We start from the raw sequence: 17,462 nt of genomic DNA, 5'->3' as shown, positions 1-17,462 counted from the left end.
AGTGGATTGGAGTACCTACCCTACAAAGATAGGCTGAGAAAGTTGGGTCTCTTCTCATCCTGGAGAAGAGAAGGTTGTGTGGAGACCTCATAGCAATCTTTCAGTATCTGAAGGGGACCTACAGGGAAGTTAGAGAGGGACTCTTCATCAGGAACTGTAGTGATAGGACAAGGAGTCATGGGTAAAAATTGGGGAAATTTAGGTTAGATACTAAGAAGAGATTTTTTACTGTGAGAGTGGTTAGACACTGGGACAGGTTGCCCTCTGAGGTTGTGGATGCCCCAGACCTGGCAGTGTTCAAGGCCAGGTTGGATAAGACCTTGAACAATGTGGTCTAGTGGGAGGTGTCCCTGCCCGTGACAGGAGGAGTTGCGACCAGATGATCTTTAAGGTCCTCACCAAGCCGTTAAAATTCTATGATTCTAAGTATTCTCTTCTTCCTAGTTCAGTCCTGTCATGAGACTACCCTCTCAGAGATGCACCATTTACCCCTTCAATTTCTTTCTGTTCTATCATATACCTTCCTACTCATCTGACTTTAGATTCTGACAATTGCTTCATGCCACACGTCCTTTCTTTCCCTCCACCAGGATTCATATTTGCCAAATGTCCTATTTTTTCTCTCCCAGCAACTTGTTGGCCCACTTTTCTCACACAGCACTTGTTCTGTGTCCTCTTCCTTGTTATGCCCTTATTTATTTCCATGTTCCCTTATGCTTCTCATTTTTTAAATTTAATATGGGGTTTACGAAATCAAGCAACATGTCTTAGCACTTTCTTAATGTTCTCTGCTGAGAACAAGAATCATAGTTTGTTTTTACAAAATGTAACAATTATTAGTATGTTTCAAATTGACCACTTGCTTCCTTTCAAAAACGTTTTCTAAATGACCATGTCACTTACTCTCCAGTTGCAAAATAAGGAACGTAACACTTTAAAAAAATAAAAAATAAAAGAAGCTGACATCAGCTCTAACATACTGAGTTAGTTTTCATTTGTAATTTTAGATAAATTCACTGAACAAATTTATTTGTAACTTCTTCTGGTTATTCGAGAAATTTACTGCAATAAGCAAGTACTGTCTGTCCTCTGCATCTATGAGCATAAATGCTTCTTATGAAGCACTCCGCTCTTTTAGAACAGTAGACAAAAAGCAGTACCTTCTGACTCGACTGTTGGCAGTGCCTCTGCCACAGAAATTCACTGTTCATCCACTTTCCACAGAAAAAGTTTTTTAAAATTTTTTTAGATAGTTACTCATATGAGAAATGGTAAGTACCTAATTTGTCCTATTCAACATGCAGAAAGATTGCCAATGTACTTGATCCAACACAGGACTCTTTGACAATTCACTGGAATGAAACCTCGTCTTGTGCAGATAAGATTAGAATAAAGTATGCAGAATTCAATCTGATTTCAATGTACAAATAAAAATTAATCAGAACGGCAAACAGGAGAGGAAGATATAGCCAGGTTATAGATATATGAATTTCATCCTCAAAAGAAAAATGTGATTTTGGCCCCTTCAGCTCAGACATGAAGCCCACCAGGCATTCGTTTTAATAAAAGTCCTTAGCTCTCTCCATGAGTTAATGGCCTTCTCTAGTCAAAGGTCATAATTCAGCCAGAGGTCTATCATCTGTCCTGGATATTTGCTTATCCAAATGTGATACCTTGCAAATAGTGGCCCAGAGAAAGAGTCTTGTTCAAAAGGTGCTCACCAGCTACAGTCTTTAAGATGCTTTGTGTCATTCCCTGTAACTTCAGCTCTAATAAGACTAGTATGAAGCTGATTTCTCCTCCCCAGCCCATGAATGAAAAGAAGCAGCAGAAAGAGAGATACAAACACCCTAAACTGGAGTTATGTTAACTCACTGCCAGACACCAGCCTGGACTTCTCTGATGCAAGAGTTTGCTAGATTATGACAAAAACTTGTGCAGATCTCATTCATAGTATCACAGAATCATTTATGTTGGAAAAGACCCTTAATATCATAGAATTGCAGAATCATAGAATCAGCCAGGTTGGAAAAGACCTCTGAGATCATCAAGTCCAACCCCTGATCCACTACCACCCTGGTTACTAGACCATGGCACTAGACCTTGCCACATCCAGTGTCATCTTAAAAACCTCCAGTTTTTATATATCTTTGAGTCCCTAAGTGCCACATATCAACATCTTTTACATACCTTCAAGGTTAATGATGCAACACTGAGCAGCCTGTTGTAGTGCTTGGCAACACTTTACCTGAAGAAATTTTTCCTAATACCTAATCTAAACCTCTCTATATGCAACTTGCCCAGTGATATTGCCTAAAAGTTAATGAGTAATTACCTAAATATGAACATAGACATCTGTGCAAAAGTCTTCTTTTAAAAATACTGATTTGACTCTTGAATCTCTTAACAGCAGTGTGACTATGTGCTCTTGCATGGCACCTTGACACAAGTCACACTGAAAGCCATTCTGAGTGGTAGTCACAGAACTGTCTGGTTCAGTTATCCCAACAGTAAACTCTTATCAGAATAGTCACAGGCAGCCAAGCTATTCCTCTCCAGAAGCAGGAAAAAATAGTTCATCGGGTTACTGAGATGCCAAAGGCAGCTCTGCAGGTGTCTATTAAACTCTACTGCCCAATGAAACTTTGACAAAGCCTAAACTTGGGTCCAAGCTTCAGCTAAAAGGAGTATAAAACTCCAGAAGGAAAGACCATTCTTAACATTCTCTGTTTCATATGCNTTGGAGATGAATTTTTGTTAGTTTGAGTTTTGCTCTGTTCCACTGCAACAGTTCTTGTGCTAAGTGTAAGCAAGAAGGAAAATTTGGTCCAGCGAGGCCACAGCTTTTGGCCTTCTGACTTTAAACAGGAGTACAGAGCAATGATATTGTTTTCATTAACTCCAGCAGTAAGCTGGCCTTCTGGGTCCAATCTAAAGCTGCTATGAAAAGAATTAATTATTTTACCAAGGTCTCAGTTTTGAGGAATGAAGATTATATAATTCCAGCCTGGCCTCCTTAATTAATTTAATACAGGAATGTTACTTGACCACAGTCTGTCTTCCACTGTCCAGTAATGTTACACAAACTAAAAACTAATCCTTAAAAATAAAAGCTTATGTTTATTATCTAATTACCAAGAAAAGTGAAGTTTGGACATTTCCTATGTTAAGCTATATTGGCCCTCAAAAGTTAATTTAGATATTTATTTAGTCTGGTGAATTATTTGGTACTTCCCCTCGCTGGTGCCAGAAGGTAGAAGACAGGAGGGCACTGTTCTTCCCATCTGCAGAACCTGACAGCTAGAGGAGATTCCTCCAGAATGACAGAAGGACTCACAGGAAGCTCCTGCTGCTGCTCCAGTGAAAACCCCTGCTGGTGTGAGACCAGGGCACTGGCTCAGCAGGGACACGGCCACTCTCCACACCAAACAGCAGGCAGATGGACAGGCATGCCCAGCACATTTGTGCCAAAGCCACGAAGCTGCTTAAATGCACACGGGCCCCCCTACCTGCACTGCAGCATATAGGTAATGCCTATTGGTCTAGTGGGTCCTTCCCACCCCCAGCAGGATTTAGATGAGGCCCCTTAGTCCAATAGCAGCCCCTGCGTCTCGGGACATTGCCCTTTGCTAAGGGAAGACAGGATTAAACTCAGGCATAAAGCTAAGCACTGTGGGGTGGATCTGATCTTGCATTAGGAGACATCTCTTGCCTGCTACATGGGCTTTGGCATGGGGATCTCTGTCATGATCTGCTCAAGAGCTGCTTGAAGAAATGCTCCAGCACAGCTGACCCACCCACCAGGCAGAAACAACAACACAGCCTCAAGCAAACATTCTTTCCTCCAAACAAGGTTATCGGAAAATACAGGCATTTCTGAGCACTGTGTTTTCTTGATTGCAGATTTCTCAAGAAGAAAACATTTCTGATCCTACACAATCCACATTCCAAAAAATCTGAGGAGGGAAAAGAAGTATGGAAATAATGGCATAAAAACTTTTATGTTACTAAGCCTCCAAAACAAATTTAAAACACATGTATTTTTTTTTGAAGTAACTTTTTTTCTACAAATTGGACCATATTCAAGTCATTGCTTAATTTTTGTCAAACCAGCCAAATACAGAGCTTTGATAGATGTGCAGGTGATGTCATTTCAAAAAGTCCAGGGACATTTAAAGGGGGAAAACAATTAATGATTTCACCTCTGAATGAGAACAGTCTGCTGTTTATTCAGACTCAGTGCTTGAAAACAATACCAATCTGGCCTACAGAAAATGAGATAATTTTATTTACTTCAACAAAAGAACTGTTTATACATAAACAAAGATGTAACATTTTTTCCTTTCATAATGAATATGAAATATGAAAATATCCCTGTAGTAACACCCCAAAATGATCCTTCTTGAGCCGTTGCAACATTCTGCTTTTTGTTGTACTTGTAGATTACTCTTCTGTACATGACTTCCATATTTACTGTAATGTTCCCATGTATACACAGAGAGCAGGATGTCAAAATGGAGACAGGATCATCAGATCAAAGAGCAGAGTCTTGTTCTCAGGGAAATGAAAAAGATATGAAAAAGACAGGAATTTGCCTGTCTTTCTATTGCCTAAATGATCGTCAGATTCAGCTTTCCTCTTTTTGGTCAATATACAGCAGAGCATGTGAAAACTCAGTTAAGCCTTTTCTGTGTTCCTAAAAGACCATGATTTGTATGAACAGTGACATGACTCTGCCACTGTTTTGTCTACAAAGTAGGCAGAACACACTGTGGGTATTTGGAAGGATCACCCAGCCATACCATGCTTAACTTCTAGGCATGACCCCTTGCAGATGAACAGTAGGAGGTTAGTTTGCTCTACCATGTCCTTCTGAGTTATTCCCTTCAACAGCCACCACCTGGTGTTGAAAGAGAAATCTAAAGCTGTCAAGCAGTTGGTGTCATTTAATGAAAATAGCATAGCCACAAATTGATTCCTGATCATTTCTTCAAACTGAAGCAGTGTTACCTGCCCACTCACTCAAACACAATATACTTCCTCTCACTGACCTCATATAGCTCTAGATTTAATGATCTTTATATTTTCACATTTAATATTGAAACAGGCTTTCTCTGTTTCACCATGGGATGTTGAAGTTTGTCCTTCTTCCACCACTGCTAGTGTGCCTCCCCTCTTATTGCCACAGCAGCTCCACTTTTGTGGTTGATCTGCTGGGTTCCCCGCACACACACACTTGCAAGGAAATCATAAATGTAGCCTGCCTGCTGCTTCCAAGACTAATCTTGGAAGTGCATGATATCTTGGGAAGCATGCAATATTCTTCGCACTTTTTTGTCTTCTTAAATACCTCTATTTACACAAAATTAAGTTCAAGTATATCCCCCATGGGTTTCTTTATACAATGAATGCATGTTTACTACTTTCTGTCCACATTGTCACATTTGGCTCTATGCCAATTATCTAAAAACAATAACACTAAGAAGACATCCCAGGTCAGCAAATCTTGGCCTCTGAGATTACTGTCAACATATTTATGTCTTTATATTCTTTAACGTAATTGCATAAGATGACAAGGAAGAAAAATATAAGAGTGGCCATACTCCAGCCAAAGCTAAGTCAATATTGTAACCTCAAAGTGCTGGAATTTAATACTTTTAAGTGGATTCAAGAACTTACAAGATACTTGAGAAAACAGATACCAAGAGAGTACTTTAAGAATACTGTCCTACCAGCTTTCCAGGGATAATTTCTTTAAACAGCTAAATGAAATCCTAGGTAATATGACTTTAAAAAGAGGTCATTTAGTCTGTTGCTACAGGAGTGTCAGCTATACCTAAATTGTACTCAAACCAAGAAGGATGTGAAGGATTCTGTAAACTCATGGAAAACAGTACCTCTGATATATTTCTGTCTGAACTTTCACCCAAGATCTCACATGTTGATGAGACCAAAGTGTGTATATCTGAGATTTAGGAGCCCAGAGCTTGTTTGGTCTAACACTGGTTGACTACACTGATCTCTTGGATCTGTAGTTTAAATATCAGTTCACCCAGGCATTCCCTGATGAAAGATCTAAAGAAGGTAAAATTTTCATCTTCATTTTGAGGGGAAGGAGGAGTTTGAAGAGGCTGGTGATAGGGAGATGGAGGGAGATTTGGGGTTGTACTACAAAGGAGATGCTGAACAGCTGCATAGCTCTCTGTTTGCAATTGTGCATCTAGCAATTAAGAAGAAATTTAATTTTCATGGCACCCACCACCAGAGCATCTTGGATCTTGTTTAGAAAATTAACTACCCTAAAAGATGACATCAGGCAGCTGTTTCTGCCTGAAGAAACACTCACTATGATCTTGTCATTTTTTCAGACAAAATGACTAAGTAAAACAAATCAAGAAAACAACGAGCCTCGAACTAAACAAACAGCCTAGCACTGCATCCTAGACACTGGCCCCAGCAGATTGTCAAGATGAAAAACATATACAAGCAGAGCCACTTGGCTAAGAAAATCATGCAGACAGGCTTGAAGCTTCAGCTCTGCAAAACTTATGTGGTGGAATGAAGTAACAGACAGGGACCTTTGGAAAACTAGGTTGAAGAGACCAGTTAAGAGTGTAAAAATAGACCAAATACTGATGTAAATTTTAGCTAAAATTTGAGACTGGTGTTACAGCAACTCACTCCATTTGTGAATAAGAAAGACCTTGCCTTACATATGCCTCCTGAGAAATAGGAGGTGCTAGCAGAACAGAGTGCAGCAGATAAAAGGCTGAGATGGCTGCAGTGAAGTTGCCATTAAAAAAACATAGTTTAGCACATAGGGAGGCACAGAAAGTTAGAGGCTGCAGTGCAGTCCAGAAAGAGGTGTTTCTTCTGCAGGATATAGGGGTGAGGGGGAAAGAAAAAAAAGACAAGCCATTTTTCCATTATTAATTACTGTCAATTATTTCATTTTTGATCATATGGGAATTGTTTATGCCATGTCTTTTTTTATATTAAGTAATGGCTGTGCTCAGTGTCTTGAAGTTACACTGTGCAGAATTCAGTGGGCTTAGCTGTGTGATTTATATAATTTTACCATCATCATTCCTTTCATTGCATGATCTCCAAACAAGTAAATAGTTTTCAAAATGGGTTTGCATATACTTCCTATATGACTGCATAGGTAAATCCACCAAAAAATGATTGATTCCTTCTCCAAGGATACTTCTGCAAATGAAGTTTTACTCATAGAATTCTTGTAATAAAGACAGAAAAGGGCATGAGTCAGAGTGAAGTTTGCATCTGTAATTCAAATAAATATTTATAAGCAATGTTCACCCAGCTCTGTCCAACCATATTCCCATTTCAGCAAAAGCCTTCCATGCATTACCAGTGTCAACAAGTTCTTTCTGCAGTTCTTGAAGTCCTTCTCCTATTTATTTCACACACAGTTTCTGTCTCAGATCAAGTATAACCTGTTCGATTTTATCCTCTTGGACAGTCCCACTCACTAGAGCTTATTTATATCCTAGATGGTGTATTACTGTGATTGAAGATTCTACTGTTCTCCGTCAGAAGAATTTCTGCAGACATTAGACATTTCTGACTAGATTTTCAAAGAATTACAGAACCATTTATGTTGGAGAAGTCCTTTAAGATTGAATCCAACCATAAATATGACCTGCTATTTAAGTCCTGTGCCCTTCACAGTTTGCTCGAGCCAAAGGGCCATAAACTTGACAACAGTCATGTAATTCTGGAGACTGGGCAAATAGCTTGGGCGAAGCCACCTCTCTGTATCCAAGGCTTGAGAAACATCTGTGGAGACATTCCCGCCCATTCTGCTCTGCCAGAAGATGCAAAGTGGATGAGTCAGGCACAGAAAGTTCGTTCCCTCAACTTCTGCTCTTTGAGGTAATAAAATAAGCAACCCTTCCCTTAATCGTGCCACAGCTCAATTTTCTCTGGTACCATCCACCTTGGGGGCTGGGGCTGTCACCCTGAGCTGGTGCAGTCCTCCCCCCTGTATAATAAGTAACCTCTGTGTGAAAACCAGTCTTGTTAAAACTGTTACAATGAAGCTTTAATGAAAAGAGGTAGAAATTACATGTAAACATATGAGTAAATAAAATTCTTTTCTAGATCATTTGATTAAAAAATCACTGCACAAATCTTCTCTCAAAACATAAGGACAGACTGTCCTTTAAAAGTTATATTAATGTAAATGATGAAGAAGTTTAGAATAACATCAGAGCTCTGTTGTGCCAGTGTAGCTACAAAGAGATGCTGTAAAATATGTAAATGTAAAGAGCTGTCAAAGTCACAAAAGCCTGCCATGTACAGTGGTATCTGCTGTGGGTGGAAGATAAAAGGAATCTCTACCTCTGTGCAGTTTCTATGTTGCAACACTCCTCAGTCTCTGAGCTCAGTCAGTATGTAGCCAAGAAAAAATGCTTTCCTGATCTGTTACTTTTCTTGTATTTGTCTTTCCTACTTCATTTAAAATTCTTGTTTTCAGAAACAAACCTGTAAATATTTACAAAATGAATCATACTAAACAGCAAAGGAGATTAGTGAAATGCTTTGGTACTAAAACAATGTGTTTCAAATAGCCTGATTGTATAATTCAATTTTATATTAGAGGGGAGACATGTAAATACAAATGGTGAAATATGACCCAGTTTTATGAGGTCATATTACAAATATAGGGATGAAATCCAAATTAAGTTCTAGTTGCTATGTTTATTGTGGAAAAACTAAATTTCATAAATATATTAGCACCTGGAGATATTTGGTGATTTCTGAATAACAATGTTAAAACATTCATAAATCAGAATGTTTGAGTGTGAACAAAAAGCATACTTTTGGCTTTTGTGTGCTTTTGCTACTGAGATTTATTTTATTTGATCATTCATAACCCCTAATTCTTTTCACATAAACACATGTAAAACTTGTGTTAACTATTAAGAATAAAACAGTGTTCCTTTTTATTTCTTAATCATTTATCAATACCATAGTAATAACAAAAACCATAAGAAAAAAGGATGCACAGCATTTGTAGATAATTAGTCTGTGGGTTATTTCTGTATAAACAGCATTTGCAATTTATTGAAAAGCAATGTGTTTTATAAAAAAAAATTACTCAAATTGTATGCTATCATAAAAAGACAGTTGTAACACCAGAATGAAGGCATGCAGACAAGTTTTCCCATTAAAAACACATAGATATTGAAAGTACATAAGTCCCAGAGAGAACTGAATGATAAGTAGAAAACAGAAAACGTTTATTATGTGCAAAGCACTTAGTACAGCTAAAGAGAGTAAATATTTTATGTTGAAAGAATGCAATGTTTCTTGTGCTAAATCACATCAGATGTTATCACAGATAAATGAGGAGGACAATAAAAATACAGAGGAGACTAATGAAATCGTAATTTGTAGAACATCCAGCTCAGTGTAATTGGAATTGTAAACAGGTCCCTGCCTATAGAAGTAGTGGAAAAAAGGGGGACAGGCGCAGAACACCTGACTGTAGAGGAAGTCCAGCAGATACCCAACAAAGATAAGAACAAAAGACAAGCGGTACAGAAAAATTGAGATGAAACCTCTCAAGTCTGATATAACAGCCAGTACAGACTGCAAATCCTAAACTTTTCTAGAAATTCAGTCTGCTTACTACTTTGTTTGTATTTCTCAGATAAAAATGATCCCTGTCTCACCTCATTCATCCTAAAAATTATGTATTTCCTAGAGTTAGGCTGCTATCTTGGTTGAGCTATTTCAAATCGAAGTGCGACAATAAGTACAATAAATTCAGATTGACTTCAAAGTTTCCAAGCCTATGCTATTAGTTGAGGCACAACACTACCCTGACACTGTTATTGCTGTCCCTGTTGTTTTTATTGTTATAGAACCAGCTGAAATGATACTTCATCACCATTCACAAGGCTGTGCTCTTATCCAATGCCATTAGTGCTATTATCATAGAATCATAGAATCGGCTAGGTTGCAAAGGACCTCCAAGTTCATCAAGTCCAACCTTTGATCCAACACCACCGTGGTTACTAGTACTAGACCATGGCACTAAGTGCCACACCAAGTCTCACCTTAGAATCCTCCAGGGATGGAGAATCCACCACTTCCCTGGGCAGCCCATTCCAATGCCTGACTACCCTCCCTATAAAGAATTTCTTCCTAATATCCAACCTAAATCTCCCCTGGCACAGTTTAAGACCATGCCTTCTTGTCCTGCTGCTGGTGGCCTGCAAGAAGAGACCAACCCCCACCTGGCTACAAACTCCTTTCAGGGAGTTGTAGAGAGTGATGAGGTCTCCCCTGAGCCTCCTCTTCTACAGGCTGAACAACCCCAGCTCCCTCAGCCTCTCCTCATAGGACTTGTGCTCCAGTCCCTTCACCAGCCTTGTTGCTCTTCTCTGGACCTGCTCCAGCACCTCAATATCCTTCCTGAACGGAGGGGCCAGAACTGGACACAGCACTCCAGGTGTGGCCTCACCAGTGCTGAGTACAGGGCAAGAATCACTTCCCTGCTGGCCACACTGTTCCTGATCCAGGCCAGGATGCCATTGGCCTTCTTGGCCACCTGGGTACACTGCTGGCTCATGTTCAGCTTCCTGTCAATCCAAACTCCCAGCTCCCTTTCTGCCTGGCTGCTCTCCAGCCACTCTGTCCCCAGCCTGTAGCTCTGCATGGGGTTGTTGTGGCCAAAGTGCAGGACCCGGCACTTGGCCTTGTTGAACCTCATCCTGTTGGAATCAGCCCAACTCTCCAGCTTGTCCAGGTCCCTCTGCAGAGCCCTCCTGCCTTCCAGCTGATCGACACTCCCCCCCAGCTTGGTGTCATCTGCAAATTTGGTGATGGTACACTCGATCCAGATCATCAATAAAGACAATAAATAGAACTGGGCCCAACACTGATCCCTGGGGGACACCACTAGTGACCGGCTGCCAACTGGATGCAGCACTGTTCACCAACACTGTCTGGGCACAGCCCTCTAGCCAGTTCCTAACCCAGCAGTGATCACATAAGCAAAGCTCAAAAGGAAATAAAAATCAAATTGCAAATAAATGCTAATTCCAAGGAAGTCAGTCCCAACAGAAAATGTGATTGAACTGACATTAGAGAAGTAGTGTCAACTCAAGGACAGACTCAAATTTTCTTTCCTGGCCTCAGGCCTTCTTGGCTGAATGGGAGCACTATATTTGAGTCATGCCAATACCTTCTGATAGTCTTTTTACTAAAAATCCCTTGCTCATCTGATACCAAATTCTAACTATAGGTCTGTTGGGATCCGGGGCTCGGCTATCAGCAGAGAAGGAGCTGAGGAGATTATGTAGCAGGCCATGGACAGCAGGAGCTGGTAGAAACTCCTTACTCTGAGGACCTTCATCACAAGACCTATTAATATTTAGCTATGTTGATTGCCATGTCTCCTTCAGCAAGATATGAAAGACTTTGTGATAATGTTATCAGACCATGTAGAAACCACTTTGTTCTTTTCCCCCCATGTGGTCCTAGCTAAGGGAAAATATCAACAGTTACTGTGTAACTGTAGCACAAAATTGTGTAATCCTCTAGTCAGCATAATCCATCCCCTAGTTAGCAAAACCTGTCCTCTTCATTAACATGTCCTGCCCCCAAGACCCTTATATTGCGAAGCATGTGTTCAATAAATATTCCAATTTTCACCCTCAAACCTGGAATCAATTAGTTATTGACCTCTTCACAAGTCTGGACACCTGAACAAGTGCTAAAATCCCGTCTCTGAGATATTTTGAATACAAATCCTTGAATACTTAGTTCAGACCATGGTTTTCTTAAAAGTCAGTGGGGGTGCTGCTCTTTGGAAAAATGTGTAGTTCAGCACCCAAACAAGTGACAAACTTCCCAGAAGAATCTAGCTTTCCCTGAAGAGTGAGAGGGAAATTGTGGTGACAAGGCTCCAGGCTTAGTCATGTCCCCATTCTACGAAAATCTACATCTTTTTCCTCAGCTGCAACATGGGAGTAGTCACATATTTTTTTTATTTCATCGGACTCTTGTGAGGGAATTAATGTAGGTCACTCTGTAGAACACTCAGTATTTATTAAGTCTGCTCCCACCATCGGGTATCAATTATTATTTTATTTTGTAAATAATTTGTGGAGTTCTCTTTCAGCTACACTTAAGGTTTTCCAAAGAAAGGGGCTTGTTAGTAGCTTCAGAAATGTCTCACTAAGCCTCCAGTTATTTGTCTCTGTCAACTTCTCCAAGCTGGAAATGGAAGAGATGCATTAAATATCCCTGTTAACTTTCCAACATGTGACTCGAAGGAATTGGTCTGTCTTTGATTAGTTAGAAGTACATCTGCAAAGCTGAGTTTACAATATACAACATAATCTCAAATGCAGATCTTATTTTGCCATCTGGACCATATGTGTTAGTGTCAACAACAGCAATAAACAACACAAGACGCAGTTCACATAAACATTTCAGAAATCGTAAGCTTAATCATTGTTCAGAAGTTGGACCAAGCTATGACTAACCTCTTCAGGACCATAAGCCCTTGGCTTACTAACTTTGAAAGGTATCCAGAAGAAAGTGTATCCAAAACCTGAACCTAGAGATAAAAGGGAATTCATGTGGCATAACAACAATATGAACAGCAATAAACAACTTTTAAAACTGATCAACTGTGAAATTGAAGTTGTGTTGCACTGCAAACCTTGCTGAATGGTGATGTCCACTAGCACTGCAAATATTATTTCTGTTACAGGATAAGACTATTCCTTAATTCATTTTATTAGCTACTTCTTTTCCAGTCCACTGAAGTCTGTTGGACTGTCTATGATGCTGTCCCTCTAACCTTTGGCTTTCCAAAGGGATTCTGGCAACAGCATCAGTGGGTAAAATTGATTAAAATTCGAACTTAAGGGGAAAAAAAACAAAGGCAATAATCAGTGGAAAACATTTTAGAAAGCAGAGCCTAGAAAATTACTGTTAATCTGATCTGTACACACAAATGTAAGGTTTTGACAAACAAGTGCCAGTGTGACTCATTACAGCACGAGTCAGAGCCAGAGCACTAACAGCTCCCAGGGTCAGTGGCATCCTCAGTGCATTTCTGCTTTGCCACTTCCCTCCAGTCTGTGATTTTCAATCATGAAAACCTGACTGCATTGAAAAGGGAAGAATCACATTTTCCCCAGTCTGACAGCAGTCTAGGCATGCCCTTCAACTATTCTTAGATTTTTGATACAAGACAGGAAGAAGATGTTCCAGTTTCAGATAACAAACGAAACTAATGAAAGTTGTTTTCACCTTATTTCCATACACAGATATTAGGTCAGAGATAGCTAAATTCTAATATTTCAGGTCCAGTCTATATGAGAGTGAAAAGATTCTTGTATGATAATTTAGATGAAGCCCATGCCGAGCAGGTATTTCTGTAGCCTCATTCCTCAGTCAGAAGTGACAGCAAAGACCTATACCCTGTTAGCACCATAACTAACACTGTATTTACTCTAAAAAATCATCTACCAGAAATAGCTGTCAGTATTTAGAAAGACAGGGATAAAACAACTCAGAAAAGAAGGAAAGAAAAACTACCTTTTTAGACTACCAGATATCGGTAAACTTTCCCATTTCCTCCTTTGGAAGTGACATAAAGATCATTGACTCAAGGAAGCTAGAAATTATTGCTAATAGAGAAAATTCTGCCTTGTTTTTCTTAAGAAAGTAGAAAGTAGGAATAGCTCCCAGAATAATGTCTGTTTGACCATGGTCTGAGTCCTAAAATTTAGTCCTACACAACCTTTTTAGAATAAGGAAGGTAGGATAGCCCTCACTTATTTTATTATCTGATACCTAAACCAGTGAGGGTCAAACTGTTCTCCAAAATTCTTTACATGGGTTGCTGTTTTGCACTGATATCCAGATATCAGTAGATGACCGCTGTTTCCCCAGATAATTTGTTAATGCACATCTCTTACACTGAGAGACACTAAATAGAAAAGCCAAAAAACAAGAGCTAAATTTAATGTTATATGTTGACTTAGATTTCAGCAATCATGGTGTGATAGCTAACAGAAAGTCACTGTGCATGGATGCTATATTTAAGACATTACTTCCAGTCTGTTCTACACAAAACTCTCATTATGCCCCTGACTAAACCTCAAGGTAGTCTTAGGGTTAACAAAGATTTAATAGCATAAGGAGTTAAGTAGTAATCCACATAAACTGGCAGAAGCTACAAAGTGCCTTTAGTGGCTGAAGTCAGAAAAGAACACTGCAGAGCTTCATCCAGCCCAAGATAAGTCATGCAGCATAGCTGAAGCTGAACTCCTAGGTACTTCTAGTTATAAAACTGCAGTTTAAAACATCAAAGATACTGAGAATACTGGAAATTTATTAAAATAATTGATACGCATGCCCAGTCATCAAACTGATGATTGTATGCGTTTGATGTAAAGGGGAAAAATGTGTCAGTTGTCTATTCTGTTGCTTTATCATGAAGAACAACTCCTAGTTTGTTTTTTTGGTTTTTTTTAATGGATTTCGGAAACTTCCACTACTTCATATTGTTAGTACAGAAGTTTCCGAGAGCAGAAGAGTTCTTGACGTATTTTTGTATCTTCTTTCAAATGAGAAGCCCAAGGAAGCTGGAACACTCAAATGCAGTAAAATGCCTTTGACCCCTGCTGCAAAACACAGACATGATAGTGAAAGACACCAACCAAGAAAATAAAAAACAACTGTTGCATCTGACTTTGTTGAATGACTTTCCTGTGAAATGTGAGAGATATATCACTTTTTTTTCCTGATTAAAATTAGGAGATTTCAATTGATCTTGAAATTGGTGCATCAAATTAATTCAGCCAAGACATTTTCTTGGGTATGTATATCCAGGATTAAGTGTCCTTTTCTTTCTTCACCAAAAATCGCAAGGCTCCAGAGTCTGGATGTCTAGGAGAATCAGATGGTTATGATAAAGACAAGAAATTAAAATAATTCCTTCAAAACTGTTGTCTATTTTGAGATTAAAGCCAAAAATCAATAACCTGTGAAGTCAAACATAGAAAACAATCATCACTAATCAACATAAAATCATTGTCCATATGTTTTCTGAAGCAAGATGGCTCATCACAACTGTTTCATCATGAGATTTCAATCAAAAATGATAGCTGGCATGTTTCTATGTCAGGCAAAGGAGACTGCAGAGACTGATTGCTCTAAACAATACATGTTAGTGGAACTATTTGCTAATTCTTCCAAATTAGGCTGATTTACAGCATTTGATCCAATTTAAAATTTGGAGGGTTTTTTTCTGATTTTTTTGTTAAAAAATGCAATAGAATATACTCAGTATTTTAGGTGTACACCAAAAAAGGAATACATAAATAAAATATTTTACACTTAAATTAATGGATTTGAATGGGATGACTCTTTATATACACAGTAGACTTCAGTGGAATTAATATTTATTTATATGTACAATTTGTTTGGAACAAAGACACGAACATGTGATCCAAATATATTTGTCTCAAAAACACTACACTAATTACAAACATCTATTTTAATTTCTATTACCTTAACATTTAGGAGTCCCAGTCCTGGACCAAAACCCTGTTTTCCTGGGAACTGTACAGTCCCTGAACAAAAAAATAATCCCTGTCCCTGCAGCGTGAGACAAGAGAAGAAAAAGAAAGAAGAATGTTAAAGGTATAGAAATGGAAGATTCACATGTAGTTTCAGTGTATTAGCAGTCTGGCCATCCACAAGGCTGTATCCCAGTGCTTGTTTGGCTGTTTTCTTTTTTCTTGGTATCATAATAAAGCAGAATTTTAAGGTATATATATACACTATTCAACTAGAAAAAAGATGTAATTTAAGGCACCACCTAGTTACCATTATTAAGCTGTCTACATTTGTATAGTATCAATTCAAAAATATCATGTCAAAATGTACCAGTGGTAAATAATGCCATTTCCAGAAATGCAATACGTATGGTTGATGATGGAGTGCAGTTTGAACCCAGTGATTTAGCATCATTAACAAAAAAACAAAGACTGAACTAAATTTCCATATCATTAGCACATGAAGATTTCAATAAGAAGATTGTATTTTTAAGGAATACATGTGAAATTTTAAGACTAATGTGAGAAAATAAGAAGATGATAGAGAAATAATAGTCTCAAACTTTTAAAGGGAATTTCTGAAAATTTTAAGACCTTCAAAATATCTAGAAATAAATCGTTCCTTTAAGTAATTTCTGTTTGATTTATTTAGATTATAAAGTATTTTAGTTTTCATATGATATGATGAGTTTCATGCAGATTACATGACTCATGCTGATGGCATGGAAGCTTTAAATATTAATTTCAGTGTGCGTAACTTTCCTATCACGAAGGTTCAGCAATGAATGGAATCAAAACTGCAATCCAGAATTATTGATTCATTAACTTATTTAAATCTTAAGCAGTTCTGACATCTCTGCAGCTGAATACAGATTTGTTTTAGCAATCTGCTCTCAGTCTATGTCTATGCACTGCAGGCTCTATATAACTCCGTTGGCCAAATATTTTCTTGAAGAAGGTTTACAATTTTGTCAAGTATTCGAAAATATTTATGCATGGACGCTACTGCTCATTTCCACAAATCGTTCATTATTGTCATTGTCAGGTCCCCACATAAATAGCCAAATCCTTACTAACCTTTAACAGGAAAAAAAAATTTCGAATCAAAGTAACTGACTAAGTCCATGCAGATCTGGTATGAAAGCCTATGATGCAGGTTTCTTGTTGACTCTTCCATTATCAAAGATTTATCCCTTATAACACAGTAGCTGACATGGGGAAGGGGATTTCAACCTCATGAGTTGGAACTATGACAGCTCATAAGGATAGATCATTTACAAACACTCTGATTTTTTACAAAATAATTTGCAATAAGTGCTATGTCATCGACTGTAGTTTGAGTCCTTTGTTATATATCTTTATTCCAAAGTCCTGGACACAGCAGGAAACAAGATGGCTACAACCATAATCTAATCACCACAACTACTTGTTCCATGAATAACATTTACAACTTGCTTATGACTGGTTCTGGAAAAAATACTGAAAATATCTTGCTGGGCCTAAGATTCCTTCAGCTGACAATATCCACAAAAGAGATGTTGTGAATTAATTTTATTGATATTTCAGATAAGATAATATGTGCTAAATACCAAAGTATTAAAAAACACACTAAATTTCTGTAAAAATTATTCAAAGAAAAATTACTTTTTCTCAATCCCCAGGGTTCAACAGCTAGGACAGCATTTGCAGATGACTCATCTGTTTAAATGCACAGACAATTTAAATCATGATCTGATATTAAAAAATCAGAATCTACCAATAAGTAGAACTCCCATTAGTTTTCAATCACTTCCACTGTACGACAAAGCGAAGTTAAAAACTCAGCCTGACCGATGGGTTAACAAGTTT

This window comes from Lepidothrix coronata, unplaced genomic scaffold (genome assembly GCF_001604755.1).
Source record: "Lepidothrix coronata isolate B3197 unplaced genomic scaffold, Lepidothrix_coronata-1.0 Scaffold31, whole genome shotgun sequence".
NCBI lineage: Eukaryota > Metazoa > Chordata > Aves > Passeriformes > Pipridae > Lepidothrix > Lepidothrix coronata.
Note: the sequence above shows the minus strand (reverse complement) of the source record.